This window comes from Mandrillus leucophaeus, unplaced genomic scaffold, assembly GCF_000951045.1.
Source record: "Mandrillus leucophaeus isolate KB7577 unplaced genomic scaffold, Mleu.le_1.0 Scaffold133, whole genome shotgun sequence".
NCBI lineage: Eukaryota > Metazoa > Chordata > Mammalia > Primates > Cercopithecidae > Mandrillus > Mandrillus leucophaeus.
In genome coordinates this window covers 5,839,460-5,853,255 of record NW_012101288.1, presented here as the reverse complement: position 1 = coordinate 5,853,255, position 13,796 = coordinate 5,839,460, and positions in this window count along the sequence as shown.

The window sequence follows — 13,796 nt, the reverse complement described above, 5'->3', positions numbered from 1 at the left end:
GGTCTGGGCAGGCTTCTCTTGCGATGGTGATGAAGATACAGGAGTTTACTCATGAAAAGTCCTGGGGGCACTAGCCAAGAAACAATCCACATGTTTCTCAATATATTTTCCTTTAGGACAGAGGGTAGAAGAATTTTTGCCATCAGGCCACAACTCTCAAGGGCTAAGGCAGCAGGGAAACTCCCCACTCTCATATGCATGGCAAGATCAGAGTCCTCGTGTTTGTTCTGAGTATTTTTGTTTCAGTTTGGTTCTTGTTTTTTAAGGCGATTAATTCTGCTTATATTTAAAAGGGCACTGTGTTCTGGCAGGATTTACTTTTAAAACAAAAGGTGAAGGATAGATAAGAAATTAATTGACCCGTTGAGTACATGATGACCTATCATAGCTTTGACACCTGACATTTGGATAGTGGGGAGCACATGGGAAATAATATGGTAAGTCTTTCAATTAATCAAAAAGTTCAGAGAACTGGGCATTTTGTCAGAAACTGTCAAACAACTATAAGGTGTTCAAACTTGGCTTTTCACCTATTACTAGAGTGAAGATTGTTTTTTTCTACCCAACATAGAACTTTCCTGCTCTACAGAACTCTCCCACAGTGTGTCATAGGGTAAGGCAAGCCTACTTCTACTATAGAAGCCAAAAAGACCAAATATTCACTTTCCTGGCTTCCTTTGCAGCTAAGTCACAGACAATTAAATAGACACATGGACTTTCAATCAGAAGCTTATGATGCACAGAAGGACCAATGGAAAAGGCATTCTGGTGAGGCCAGCAGCAGTAGCAACAATGTCTGATATCCAGGGACCGTGATGGCAGCAGTGGTATACTTGGTAGTGTCCTCTGTTCAGCGGGGATGACAGCAGTATCCTCACTAGACTCTTCTCTGGTACGATTTTGGGCATAGTCTGGGCTGCCATCTTGCTTTCCTTGTTCCAACTCATGTTCCAAGCCTGGGTCTTCCTGGCGATTATGTGAGTTCCCCAGTAGCCTGTCAATAAATTCCTTTTCTTAAATCAGCCACAGTTGGCTTCTGTTATTTATAATTAGGAATTCTAATGGATATACTAGTTATATGACTTGGATAAGTTATTTAATCTTCCTGACTCAGCTTCCCTGTCTGTAAAATGAGAATCATACTCCTCTGTCTTTACAACAGAATATCGTTCAGTCATAAAAAGAAATGAAGTACTGATACATGATACAATATGGATGAACCTTAAAAACATCATGCTAAGTGAAAGAAGACAGACACAAAAGGCCACATATTTCCTGACTCCATTTCTATGAAGTGTCCAGAATAGAGAAATCCACAGAAACAGAAAAGGGATTAGTGGTTTCCAGTGGCTAGAGAGAGAGAGGGAATAGGCACTTCTAAAGGTTATAGAGTTTTCTTCTGGAATTTCCTTCTGGAAATAGTATGAGAGGCTCATCTGGGTTACTGGGGAGCTCACAAAATCACCAGGAAGACCCAGGTTTGGAACATGAGTTGGAATAAGGAAAGCAAGATGGCAGCCCAGACCATGCCCAAAATCACACCTGAGAAAAGCCTAGTGACGATACTGCTGGCATCCCCGCTGAACAGAGGACATTACCAAGTGTACCACTGCTGCCATCATGGTCCCTGGGTATCACACATTATTGCTACTGCTGCTGGCCTCACCAGAATGCCCTTTCCATTGGCCCTATTCTCTGCATCATCAGCTTCTGATTGAAAGTCCATAGGTCAATTTAATTGGCTTCTAATTTCCTTCGGGAATTAGATAGTGGTGATGGTTGCCCAAACCTGTGAATATACTAAAAACCATTGAATTTTACACGTTTAAAGGGTACATTTTAAGGTATGTGGATTATATCTCAAAAGAGGGCTTTCACATTTATTCAGTTCTTCATCACTGTTTCCCTTATGCCCCACCTACTTTCTCTCCTAACACTGATAGTTGACCTCAGCACTACTAAGAAAGCGTCTCGCAACCTTCCATGCACAGCAGCCCCATCAGACAGAGACCCTCCCTCTCTGGGGGTCTCCCTAGATCAATTCCACAGGAGACTCTGATTGGCCCTACTTGGGTCACATGCCCATCTATGGCCCAATCACTGTTCCAAGGGTAGGAACTGTAACTGACTCAGCTTTGTTACTTGGCAACCGCTGTTGGTATTGTGGGAGGAGAGAGTACTGTGATGAGCAGCCCTACAGGAACCATGTGGAAAAGGGAAAATTTTACCCCAAAGGAAAGCAGGTACGGTTAGCAAAAAAAGGAAGGATGAGATGGTGTACATGGCCACCAACATCTATCCTGATTCACCATGATCACTACAGAAACCAAGCCTGTTCTAGGGGCGCCAGCAAGACTCTCGTTGAGGACATTAAAGCTGAGACCTAGAGAATAAGTAGAAATAATGAAGTACCTGAGCAAGATTGCTATAGGCAGCAGGAATGCCTCACAGCAGGTAATGTATGTTAAAATGCATCATCGACACTAAACCACTGAGTATGTTATTGTTATTATTTTAAGGCCCAGAGATCCTGACTCCCAGATGAGGTCCCTTTCTACTCTAGAGAGCTGGGACTTAGACAACACCCGGCCTCAGGTTCCCCTGCAGAAGCTCAATGCTGAGAGCCATCCCTGTCAGTGGAGTAACTGCCTCATTCTTGAAGACTCTCCAGCTGTTTAGTATCACAAGCACAGTAAATACCATTTCATGCCTTGTGTTCCAGCCCTCTTCTCACATAAAAGCTATAATCAGATATTTTAATAGTCCTTGCTTTCATCTAGGTAAAACTGCTCTAAGGGATGATAACATCAGCTCAAGCACATTGCTTGGATCTTGGAATGCTCTGCAGAGCGGGCTCTTTTTCTTTTTCTTTTCTTTTTTTTTTTTTTTTTTTTTTTTTTTTTTTTTAACTGCAAAAAGGGATAGGGGAAGATTGCAAGACTGGCCTGATACAGATTCATAGACTTTCTGGGGCTGGAAAAGAACATTAAAGTCAATCGCCTGCTCATCGTAAAGATCAGAAAATCAAGGAGAACTGACTAGAAGGCTGTAGTTGACTCAGTCAAATCCACACAGATGTTCCTGTCCCTTGAACTGCCCATTTCTGAGTTAGTCAAGACCCATTTGGTTGCAAAGAACAGAAAACATAAGAAGTCCACAGGTGGGGTTGAAGCCGGGGGCTCAAACAGTGTCATCGGGACACATGTTCACTCTCTCCTTGGGGTTACCAACTGTCCTGGTCTGCCTAGAACTGAAGGGGTTCCTACAATTTTAAAACTTTTAGCTTTAAAATCAGGACAGTCTCAGGCAAACCGTGATGCATTGGTCACCCAAGTCTACGTCTTCAGTTATGCTGTCCTCTGTTAACTCCATTCTCTGGCAGGTTCTCCTCTCACAGAGGCAAGACAGCAGCCAACAGCTACAGGGTTTCACCCCACCCTCTCAGCAATGCCTGTGGAAAGGGGCCTTCCCAGTCTCACTGGCAGAAGTCCTGCAATTGGCTCTGATTGGCCTGATTTGGGTCACATGCTCTGAATGCCCCACTGTATCCAGGAGGATGATTGACCAGGCCTGTGCTCACCCTCCTAGACCTTCTAGAAAAAGACACACAAGCCAACCTACTGGTCACCATTCCATCACTGTAATTTTATGCCCATGTGTGATGCCTCTCCAGGATAGCAACCCAGAGAGAGAGACAGAGACCCTCCCTCTCTGGGGACCTCCCTAGATCAATTCCAGAGAATACTCTGATTGGCCCTGCTTGGGTCACATGCCCATCTATGGCCCAATCACTGTCCTGGGAGTAGGAACTGTAATTGGCTCAGCTTTGTTACCTGGCAACGCCTATTGGTATTGTGGGAGGAGAGAGCACTGTAATGAACAGCCCCACCAAACCACACAGAAAAGGGAAAATTTTCCCCCAAAGGAAAGGAGGGGCAGTTAGCAGAAAAAAGGAGGATGTATGAAACCATACACATATATGGTTACTCACCGTTTATTTAGGGATAAATATTTGGATATCCCTAATCCAAAAATCCAAAATCTGAAATGCTCCAAAATCCAACATTTTTTGAGTGCTGACATGACATTCAAAGGAAATTCTGATTACATTTTGGATTTCAGATTTTCAGATTAGGGATACTGAACCAGTATATATATAACCATATAAGAAGATATATAACCCAGGAACCCTATAGCAAGATGGCACTGATGATCCAGTGACAAATTGTTCCTAGAACCTAGATGTCAGATCCAGGTGACACAACTTACAGAAGCACTTTTTGCAAGCACATAACACTGCAGTGATTTCAACAGGACTTCCTCAGTCTGTACAGGCAGAATCCCATCACCATAAACCCAAATGTGTCTCCTACAAGAAAAAGGGGTGACCGAAAGAAGCAGTTCCCCCAAAACATCTTCCAGCTTGAAACCCTCTGGGGCACTTTGCTAAGAGTGGAGCCTCTGTGCTTCCCACATCAGTAAGATTGTGACATCTGTAAGACTCACTGCATGTTAAAGCTGCTGCATGCAGAGCAGACAAGGCAAGGGACCTGAACCAGGAATCTCCTCTTTATCCCTGACTGGTTGCACTGGGTATTTTCCATTTTCCTTTCCAGACCCAACACTTTGCCCTTGTCTGCCTCGGTCTGTGCCCTGGGAGGCTGACCCATATGGGCTGCATCAATGGGCTCCTTTGACCTCTAGCTTCTGGTCGGGCTTTGCCAGTGAAGGCACTGGCAAGACATCAACGGGCAGAAGGAGAGTGAGTTCAGAATACTGATATCCCTTTTGGCTGCATCCTTCTACCAAAGGCCACAGCTCCTATCTGGAGACCCCCCTATATCATAGCCCTTCTCTCCAGGGCCCTGTAATTGCTCCGTCTGTCTCCCCCTTTAGGCCTAGGGATGGCGGTGTCCCTCCCCACGGCTATCCCCAGGGTGCCCCCCATCCTTTGTTCATTTCCCTTGCCCTGCCCATTCCACTGCAAACTGTCTTTTCACCAAACTATCCTCAATCCCCGCCATCTGCAAGTGCCATGTATTTCCTAAAAGGACCCCGATTTGATATCCCAGCTAGGTGACCTAAAGCAAATTACTCACCTTCCGGGAACCTTAGTCTTACAACTGAGAATGAGGATAACTATACTTATGTCTCAAGGTCATTATGGGATGACATCTATGGAATCCAGCACGTTGCGTGACACACAGCAGACACTGCCTGCAGACATATCTCCTGCACTAGACTGGTCTGATCTCTCAGACCACAGATGTCATTTTATTCATCTGTGAATCAGTAGCACCTAACACTGAGTGTGGTATACTCCACGTGCTCAATAAATGTGATTTTATATAGTGTCCTTCTCTTTTTGGCCCTTCTTCCTTCCCTTTGGTCCTGGAAAATAGATAAGAAAAATAAAGCAGCACTTGACATTAATCCCTAATGTCCCCCAACGCCAGAAGCTGATTCTTCATGTTGTATCTTACATTTTTGTTATGTTGTAAAAGGAAACTGATTTGGTCACATACAGTCCATGTGCTTTCTCTAGAAGGAACCCAGCCAGAAAGGGATGCTATTTAAACATGACGGTCCTGTCCCAATATTTGGAGACTTTGTACTTCAAGACAATACTCTGGACCCATTGGTTTCCCCTTGCTTAGGGACTTCAAATGCAGCTTCAGTCATTTCAACTGTTTAAAGCACAAGAAAGTGGAGTGCTCCTCCCACAGGCATGGGCACACACTGGTTTCAACATGCCTCCAGTGTTCTACGGTTGAACACCACGGGAGATGCTCACCTCACTCGCATAGGGCTCTCTGCTTCTATTCTAGCTGAAGACTTCATATGGCAGAGGAAGATCTTCGCAGCAGGTCCTAACTTGTCTTCCACTCATTCTCCGTATCTCCTTCCATGCAGCCTCTGCCCCAGCCAAACTGAGTTCACCACCTTTTCCAAAACACCGCAGATACTCTCACTCTTACATGGCTTTGCCCTCTCCCTGGAGTGTCATCCTCCTTGTCATTTGTCCAGTGAAACTATGCTCCTCTTTAATTTTTATTTTTTCAACATTTTTTTCCTCGAGACAGAGTCTTACTCTCTCACCCAGGCTGGAGTGCAGTGACACAAGCTCGGTTCACTGCAACCTCCACCTCCCAGGCTCTAGCAAACCTCCCACCTCAGCCTCCCAGCCAGCTGAGATTACAGGCACGTACCACCATGCCCAGCTAATTTTTGTATTTTTTGTAGAGATGGAGTTTCAGATGTTGCCCAGGCTGGTCTTGAACTCCTGAGCTCAAGTAATCCACCCATCTCGGCCTCTCAAATTGCTGGGATTACAGGCATGAGCCACCACGCCAGCCCCAGGCTCTTCTTTTAAATGTCACCTCTTCTATGGGACCCTCCATGATTTCCCCATAACAGAATAAGTTCTTTCCTTCTTTGCACTCCCTTATTTGCACACATATACCATGCATTACATTTTATTGGAAAGGGTCTGTCTCCCCAATAGAGAATCATAATCTCTAGCATTTATTAATCATCTACTATGTGCCTACTGCTTCGTTTAATTCTCATCTCATTTAATTCTCACAACTCTGTGAAGGAGATCCCTAGACCACAAATGCCATGACTGCAGAGACAATCTGGTAAGTGGGATTTATATTTGTTTGGGGTAAGTTTTGTGTTGTTTTCTTGCTTTTTTCTTTTCTTTTCTTCTTGTTTTGGAGGTTTTTTGTTTCATTTTCTTTTCTTTTCTTTTGGGGGATTTTTCCCCTCAGTCTTCTACCTCCACTGCATGCATTGGCACATAGCAAGAATGCAGTAACTGTTGAATGAATGAAAGTCAGTATTATTTTTACACATGGAAACACTCTAGGCCAGGCATCATGGCTCACACCTGTAATCCCAGCACTTTGGGAGATTGAGGTGGGTAGATCACTTTGAGCTCAGGAGTTGGAGACCAGCCTAGGCAATACGGTGAAACCCCGTCTCTACTGAAAATACAAAAATTAGCTTGGTGTGGTGGCACACACCTGTAGTCCCAGCTACTCAGGAGGGCGAGGCTGGAGAATCACTTGAACCCAAGAGGCAAAAGTTGCAGTGAGCCTAGATCAAACCATTGTACACCAGCCTGGGTGACAGAGTGAGATCCTGTCTCAAAAAAAAAAAAAAAAAAAAAAAAAAAAAAAAGATTGGGCATGGTGGCTCATGCCTGTAATCCCAGCACTTTGGGAGGCTGAGGCAGGTGAATCACTTGAGGTCAGGAGTTTGAAACTAGCCTGGCCAACCTGGTGAAACCCCATCTCTACTAAAAATACAAAAAATTAGCTGGACTTGGTGGCGGGCACCTGTAATCCCGGCTACTCGGGAGGCTGAGGCAGGAGAATCGCTTGAACCCGAGAGATGGAGGTTGCAGCGAGCCAAGATAGCGCCATTGCACTCCAGCCTGGGTGACAGAGCGAGACTCCATCTCAAAAAACATAACAAAACAAATACAAAAACAAAAAAAGCAAAAAGAAAACACTTTAAAGCACAGACTTGAATGAATGTGCCCATGGCCTCTCACACTATGCCCAACTTATTCCCAGTGGGCAAAGGCCACAGCTCACTTATCTTTATTTCACCAGTGGCAGGGCCTTGGCGTGGCACTCAGAAACTACCAGAAAAAGGCATGGAGAAGGAATAAACGAATGTTTGGTTTCTGCAAATCCCAAAGGATTTTCATTTGATGATAGCCAATAGAAAAAGGTGAGGTAATAGCCAAGTTCTACCACATGTCTGTAGAAATCAATTTTCTCATTTATGACATAGACATTTTTGTGATAAGTCTGCAAGGAGGAAAGTACATTTGCCTAAGTTTCTTAGATAAAATCAACTTTTAAAGTAGCCTCCTCCCCTTATTTTATATGACTTCTGGCATGACATCTTGGAAGTCTGCATATAAATCAGATGTTTGTAGAGCCAATTGACTTAAATATCACAGAGATTCACGTTTTCAAAAAACATCATACATATCTTCTGGGAAAATGAAGACTGCTTCAATAAAATGAAATCCGCTCCCAATTTGTGTCACCCGGGGGCCCAGTAGGTTACAAAACTCTGTTCAAATGCTTTGACTTAAGAGATTTTTAATAAAGGGACCAGTTACAGAGGTGCAGATGATAGGGTTCATGGAAACTACGAGACTAGCATCTGTGGGAAGCCGTTGTTACCTCTGGGTCTTAAGGGACAAGGGGAGGAAAGTGCTTTCACAGAATCCAGTGACAGCTGAAATCAGGGCAAAGGGTGCCCTGGCAGGAACTGGGGTCACAGAAGAACTAAGGCTTAGGTGCTGAAGCCTAAGTTCTTCTCATCTTCTGCTAAGTACCTTCAGCGACCAACAGCAACTGGAAACCAGACAGCAAGAGAACCCAGGTGAGGTGGTTTGGAGGGCTCAGCCTCCTTAGGCCTAAAGAAGAATAGAGAATGGATTGGAGAGAAGTGAAGGGGAGAGATGCAGAGAATAACCTGCATGGTCCACCCCTTTTGTATCCACTCAGCATCTATCTTGCCCCTCACTCGGGTGAAGAAACTCTCATCCTCAGCATTTTCGAGATGGAGTCTTATACACTGTCACGTCATGGTAAGAGATGTCAATACAGTCATACTCTCACCTGGAACCTAAATTGTAGTGTGCCTTTCACACAACGGAGTGGAAAGGTGAGAGGGAAAAGAAAATTATAATCCATTAGATAAGACGAGCATAACAGTTACATTCCACACCTCAGTAACTGGTCATGTAACGGAAATCAACAGCCATAGCTTCCTCCTTCCCACCTCTCCTTACCCTCAGCATCTCAGATGGGTGGAGTTTTTACCTGATAGAATGACTCAACCCTTTATTTCCCAGGATCCAAGCCCTAGTGATCCTGTATTACTGAGTTGTCACAGTTTGCCATCAACCATTATGATTGCACATAGGAGTGCTAAGAAGTGACCCACTGAGTCTTTTAGGCTCCTAGACATGGTTTTTCTTGCCATTGTTAGATAGCAGTGGCCTAATTTCCCTTGATTAAGATCAGTCACTCCAGTCACTACAGTAACCTTCTTGTCTGTCTGTTGAGTCAGTAGCATGAGGATCTTAAAATGCCTAGGGGACAGTTTTAGCTTCAAATTTAATAGAAGCATGTCTGTGTTCCTCAGTGGAAATCAGAATCTGCAAATGCACCAACCCAGGGTTTCAGGGATGAAAACCCAAAAGGCTACATCTAAGTTACTATGTGTAATAATCTCAAACGAGATTGGGCTACACCCATTCCTTCCACCCTTGGTTCCAAGACCACGTATTCTGGACATAGGGGAAACAACACCATATCGACCTCCTTCTGTAGGGCAGTATCCCTACATTTTCACAATGTTATTTCTTAGCTGGTCTTTAGAAGGTCATTCTGCAGTTCTACAAAGCCTCTGAGTGATGAGTTACACATAAGATCAGTTCATTTCACCAATAAGAGCGCGGGCCTGTACTTCTTTTGCTGTAACGTGACTTTCTCGGTTATTTAGAGGTGATATTGTATGAGTTAGCAAGACAATCAAAACTCCTCAGACTACACAATGGCGGCTATGAAAAACCAGTCAGCTATGTCTTCAGTCCCGATTCTCATTTACATGGAAGAAGAATGTTCTTCTAAATTCTAAAGTCTCTCTCTCTGTACTTTTCTCTCCTGTTGACCTCATGAAATCTTTGAGAGAGGCAGATATGGTAGGATAGGAAGAACACAAGCTTTGGAGTCAAAAGTCCTGGATTCAAATTCCAGTTCTACCACTGGTGAACTGTGTGATTCTGAACAAGTCACCTACTTAGTTTCCTTGTGAATACAACAGAAATGTTATACCTCCTTTGTAAGGTTTTGAGGTAAATTAAATAAACCAATGTAAGGCCAGGCATGATGGCTCACACCTGTAATCCCAGCATTTTGGGAGGCCAAGGGGGGAGGATCATTTGAGTCCAGGAGTTCAAGACCAATCTGGGGAACATAACAAGACTCTGTCCCTACAAAAAATATAAAAAGTTAGCCGGGTGTGGTGGCACATGCCTGTAGTCCCGGCTACTCAGGAGGCTGAAGCAGGCAGATCCTTTAAGCTGAGGAATTCGAGGTAGGAGTGAGCTATGATTGCACCACTGTGCTCCAACCTGCACGGCGGAGCGAGACCCCGTCTCAAAAATAAAATAAATACACAAACCAACGCAGATGAAAGTCATTCACACAATAGGCACTCAATAAATGTTGCTCTCTTCCTCCTGCCTTCAAACTAAATTTCATGTCTGAAGCATGAATTTTAGAAATCATTTGCAACAAAACACGTGCCTTGGGTACATTTATAAAATCTCACCAAATGCACTTTCTCTGGGCTCGCCCTTGCTGCGGTGATGATACTCTTGCCATGGTTTTGTAAGCAAAATCTACAGCTCTAAGCTTTTCAATGCCTCATCTTTGACTGTCACAGAGGGATAATTCAACATTCTTTTCTGTCTCAATATTTCTAAATCTGCCAGTTTTGTGCAACACAAAATCCTTTCTCTGGGCTTGAGTCCAGTTTTCTCAGCAGATGATTTCTTTTGGTAAGTCCTAATACAAATCATTCTTTCTGGTCTAATTCAACCCTTGGCCCCAGTACACACATAAGCACGTAAGATTGGAGGGGCTCTGGGGAGTACCGGGTGAAGGAGAGGGTGAGTGTGTGTGACCCTGTCTCTGGATACTTCTCCTGCATGGAAGGTCTACACTGTCAGGACCAGTTTGCAAGCAACAGAAATCAACCCTGGCTCAGGCAAAGATTTTATTAAAAGACTATTTGGGTGCATAGTATCAGCAAGAGGCTGAAGACACAGACTTGAGAAATGCAGGAACTGAGAAAGCTCCGGAGGACCAGGCCGCAAGAACCATAGCAAAGCTCCCACCACAGGAACCATTTGTGGTCAGCACCCCTCACCGATGCTGGCAGGAATGCCCTCCCAACAGAGAATCACCAACCTCCTTCCCTCACTCCCCCAGAAGAATGTGTCATTCGCCAAACCTTTTAGTCACATCCTGGTACCCTGGCTGGACCACAGCAGAGAGTGAAAAGATCAGATCTTTTTAGGTCCTGTTTTTCGAAGTGAGTGTGACCTCCCATCAACACTGCACGCAGTGAAGCACCCTCTAAAAATCAGGGGGCTAGCAGAAAATGGGTCCTAACCAGATGACAAAAAAATAATAATAATAAGATAATTTTTATCATGAGTTCATCGACTTATTGATTTCAGGCCATTGCATTATTTGTTTGTTTGGTTAAAATAAAGTTTATTATAACCACTTTATAGAGAGAACTAGCATGATATATGTATATATATATTCATAACATTTTTAAGGCATTTGAAAATGGAACATGTACAGGAGTGCTGTAATCACTGGCAGAGAAAGACCATCTTATTCAAGATGGATCAGATAGGTGAAGGTAACAAGAACAGATCCCTTCTGAATGTTGTTCCAAATACAGTTCCTGCCTCTTCCTCTGGGCAGGCCTGGGCAATTAGGAAGAAATCCTTCCAGCAACACAGGCCATCTCCCCAGGGGCACAGGAAGCACAGAATTTGTTCTGTTCTTGGCCTGAAAGCCAGAGAAAGTGAAGTCTCTCTCAGAACAATGAGACTGCAGTCCTCAGGCTTCCACTCAACCATTTATTTCTTCTTTTACCTAAACCAGAATCTTGAAAGGCCCTGCTTGGCGCTTCCCTTTCCTCATCCCTTGCAAGGAGGCAGTCAGGGTGTCCTACAGTGTTTGCATCTTAGGTATGGCGTAAGTCTGTCCTGGCTCTCTGTGGCACTCCCAGTTCTGCTGCTCATCAACTGCTGCTTGGAAATAGCCACATCCTCCTAACTGGTCTCTTGCCCTCTGTCATGTACTTCTTCTATCCATCTCTCTACTCCACAAGAGAATCTCCCACAGCGCTATCTGCCCATTGGTGGTCTCCTGCTTACAGCTCTTCCATGGCTCCCATCATTTCAGACAAAGCCCAGGCTTTCCAGTGAGGCACATGGAGGCCTCTGCAATCTCACCCTTGCCTATTTCCCCATCACCAGCTATCCTCATGCCCTGCTCCACATGCTATTCTTCACCATGTCCTATGCTGCTCCTCTCCTCTTTGCCATTGTTCCTACTGTCTCCTCTCCCCAGAATGCCCACCCACTGCCACCCTTACCTCCATTTGCTTGGTTAGTTCCTACCCGTCTTTTAAGACCTAACTGAAGACCAACTCCATGAAGCTTCCTCTGACTATTCCAGGCTGATTAGGTGCTTTACCCTCCTAAGTGTTCTAATAGTACCCTGTATCTATCTCTCTGTGTCTCTCTCTCTCTCTCTCTCTCTCTCTGTCTCCCCGCCCCCCCATCCCTCTCTACCTGCCTCTCTTCTCCACCCCCCTCACTGCACATAGGCTCGGCTTTAGATATACATATTAATGTCTCTCTCTCTCTCTCCTTACAGCCTGTACACTCACTAAGGGTAAGTGTTCATCTTTGTGTTCTCAAAGCTGCTTTAGAAAAGCACCAGGATCATAGCAAGGGCATGATGCATCCCTATTGAGACAATGAATGAGTAATAATTTGTAGTGAATTTTACCACCCCAAGAATGCTCTAAAACAGAACTAAAGATAAGCATTCCTATTGCTTAGCTGATAGAGCAGGGGAAAAAAATCTAAGACATGCACCATCTCTTCAAAATATACACAGTTTCAAGACATTTAGCAAAGGTTTTATGGCATACCATTTTTAGCAAAGCAGATGCTTAAAAGACTAAATTATTTCTTAAATTACTATCAACCGTGGTTGAAAATATTATGTCCCTTAAGGGACTGAACTTCTCAGGCTGTAGTTGGAATGAAAGAGAAGATGAACATTCTGTACTTTTTAAATCACTTTCTTCTTCCTGAAATGAAGGCACTATTTAAAAGAAATCAAGGATCCATTTGCTCTTTATTCTTATTGAATCGCCTGAGAGAAGCAGTAAGACGGCTTGCAGTTGATGGGCCACGGTTGACACACACTGAGATCGCCTATGTGCCAGGAATCAGGTATTTTTTTTTTCATAAAATAACTTCTATACAGGATTAGTAGATCTGTTTACATACAAAAAACAGAAAGGACCTCATTACAGTCAGATTTCACATAAATTACACATTGACTTTTAAAAACTACTATTCAATTTCATTTAAAGTCCCTTTTAAGGACAGCATGAGGAGAAATACCTAATGTAGATAACAAGACGATGGGTGCAGCAAACTACCATGGTATGTATATACCTATGTAACAAATCTGCATGTTCTGCACATGTATCCCAGAACTTAAAAGTATAATAATAAAATAATAATAAAGTCTCTTTTAAAAATTTCATTTTTGCTGGGTACCGTGACTCATGCCTGTAGTCCCAGCACTTTGGGAGGCCTAGGCGGGCAGATCACAAGGTCAGGAGTTTGAGACCAGCCTGGCCAACATGGTGAAACCCTGTCTCTATGAAAGATACAAAAAAATTGGCTGGGCGTGGTAGCTACGCCTGCAATTCCAGCACTTTAGGAGGCTGAGGGGGGCGGATCATGAGGTCAGGAGATCGAGACCATCCTGGCTAACACGGTGAAACCCTGTCTCTACTAAAAATACAAAAACTTAGCTGGGCGTGGTGACAGACTCCCATAGTCCCAGCTATTTGGGAGGCTGAGGCAGGAGAATGGCGTGAACCCGGGAGGCAGAGCTTGCAGTGAGCCGAGATCACGCCACTGCACTCCA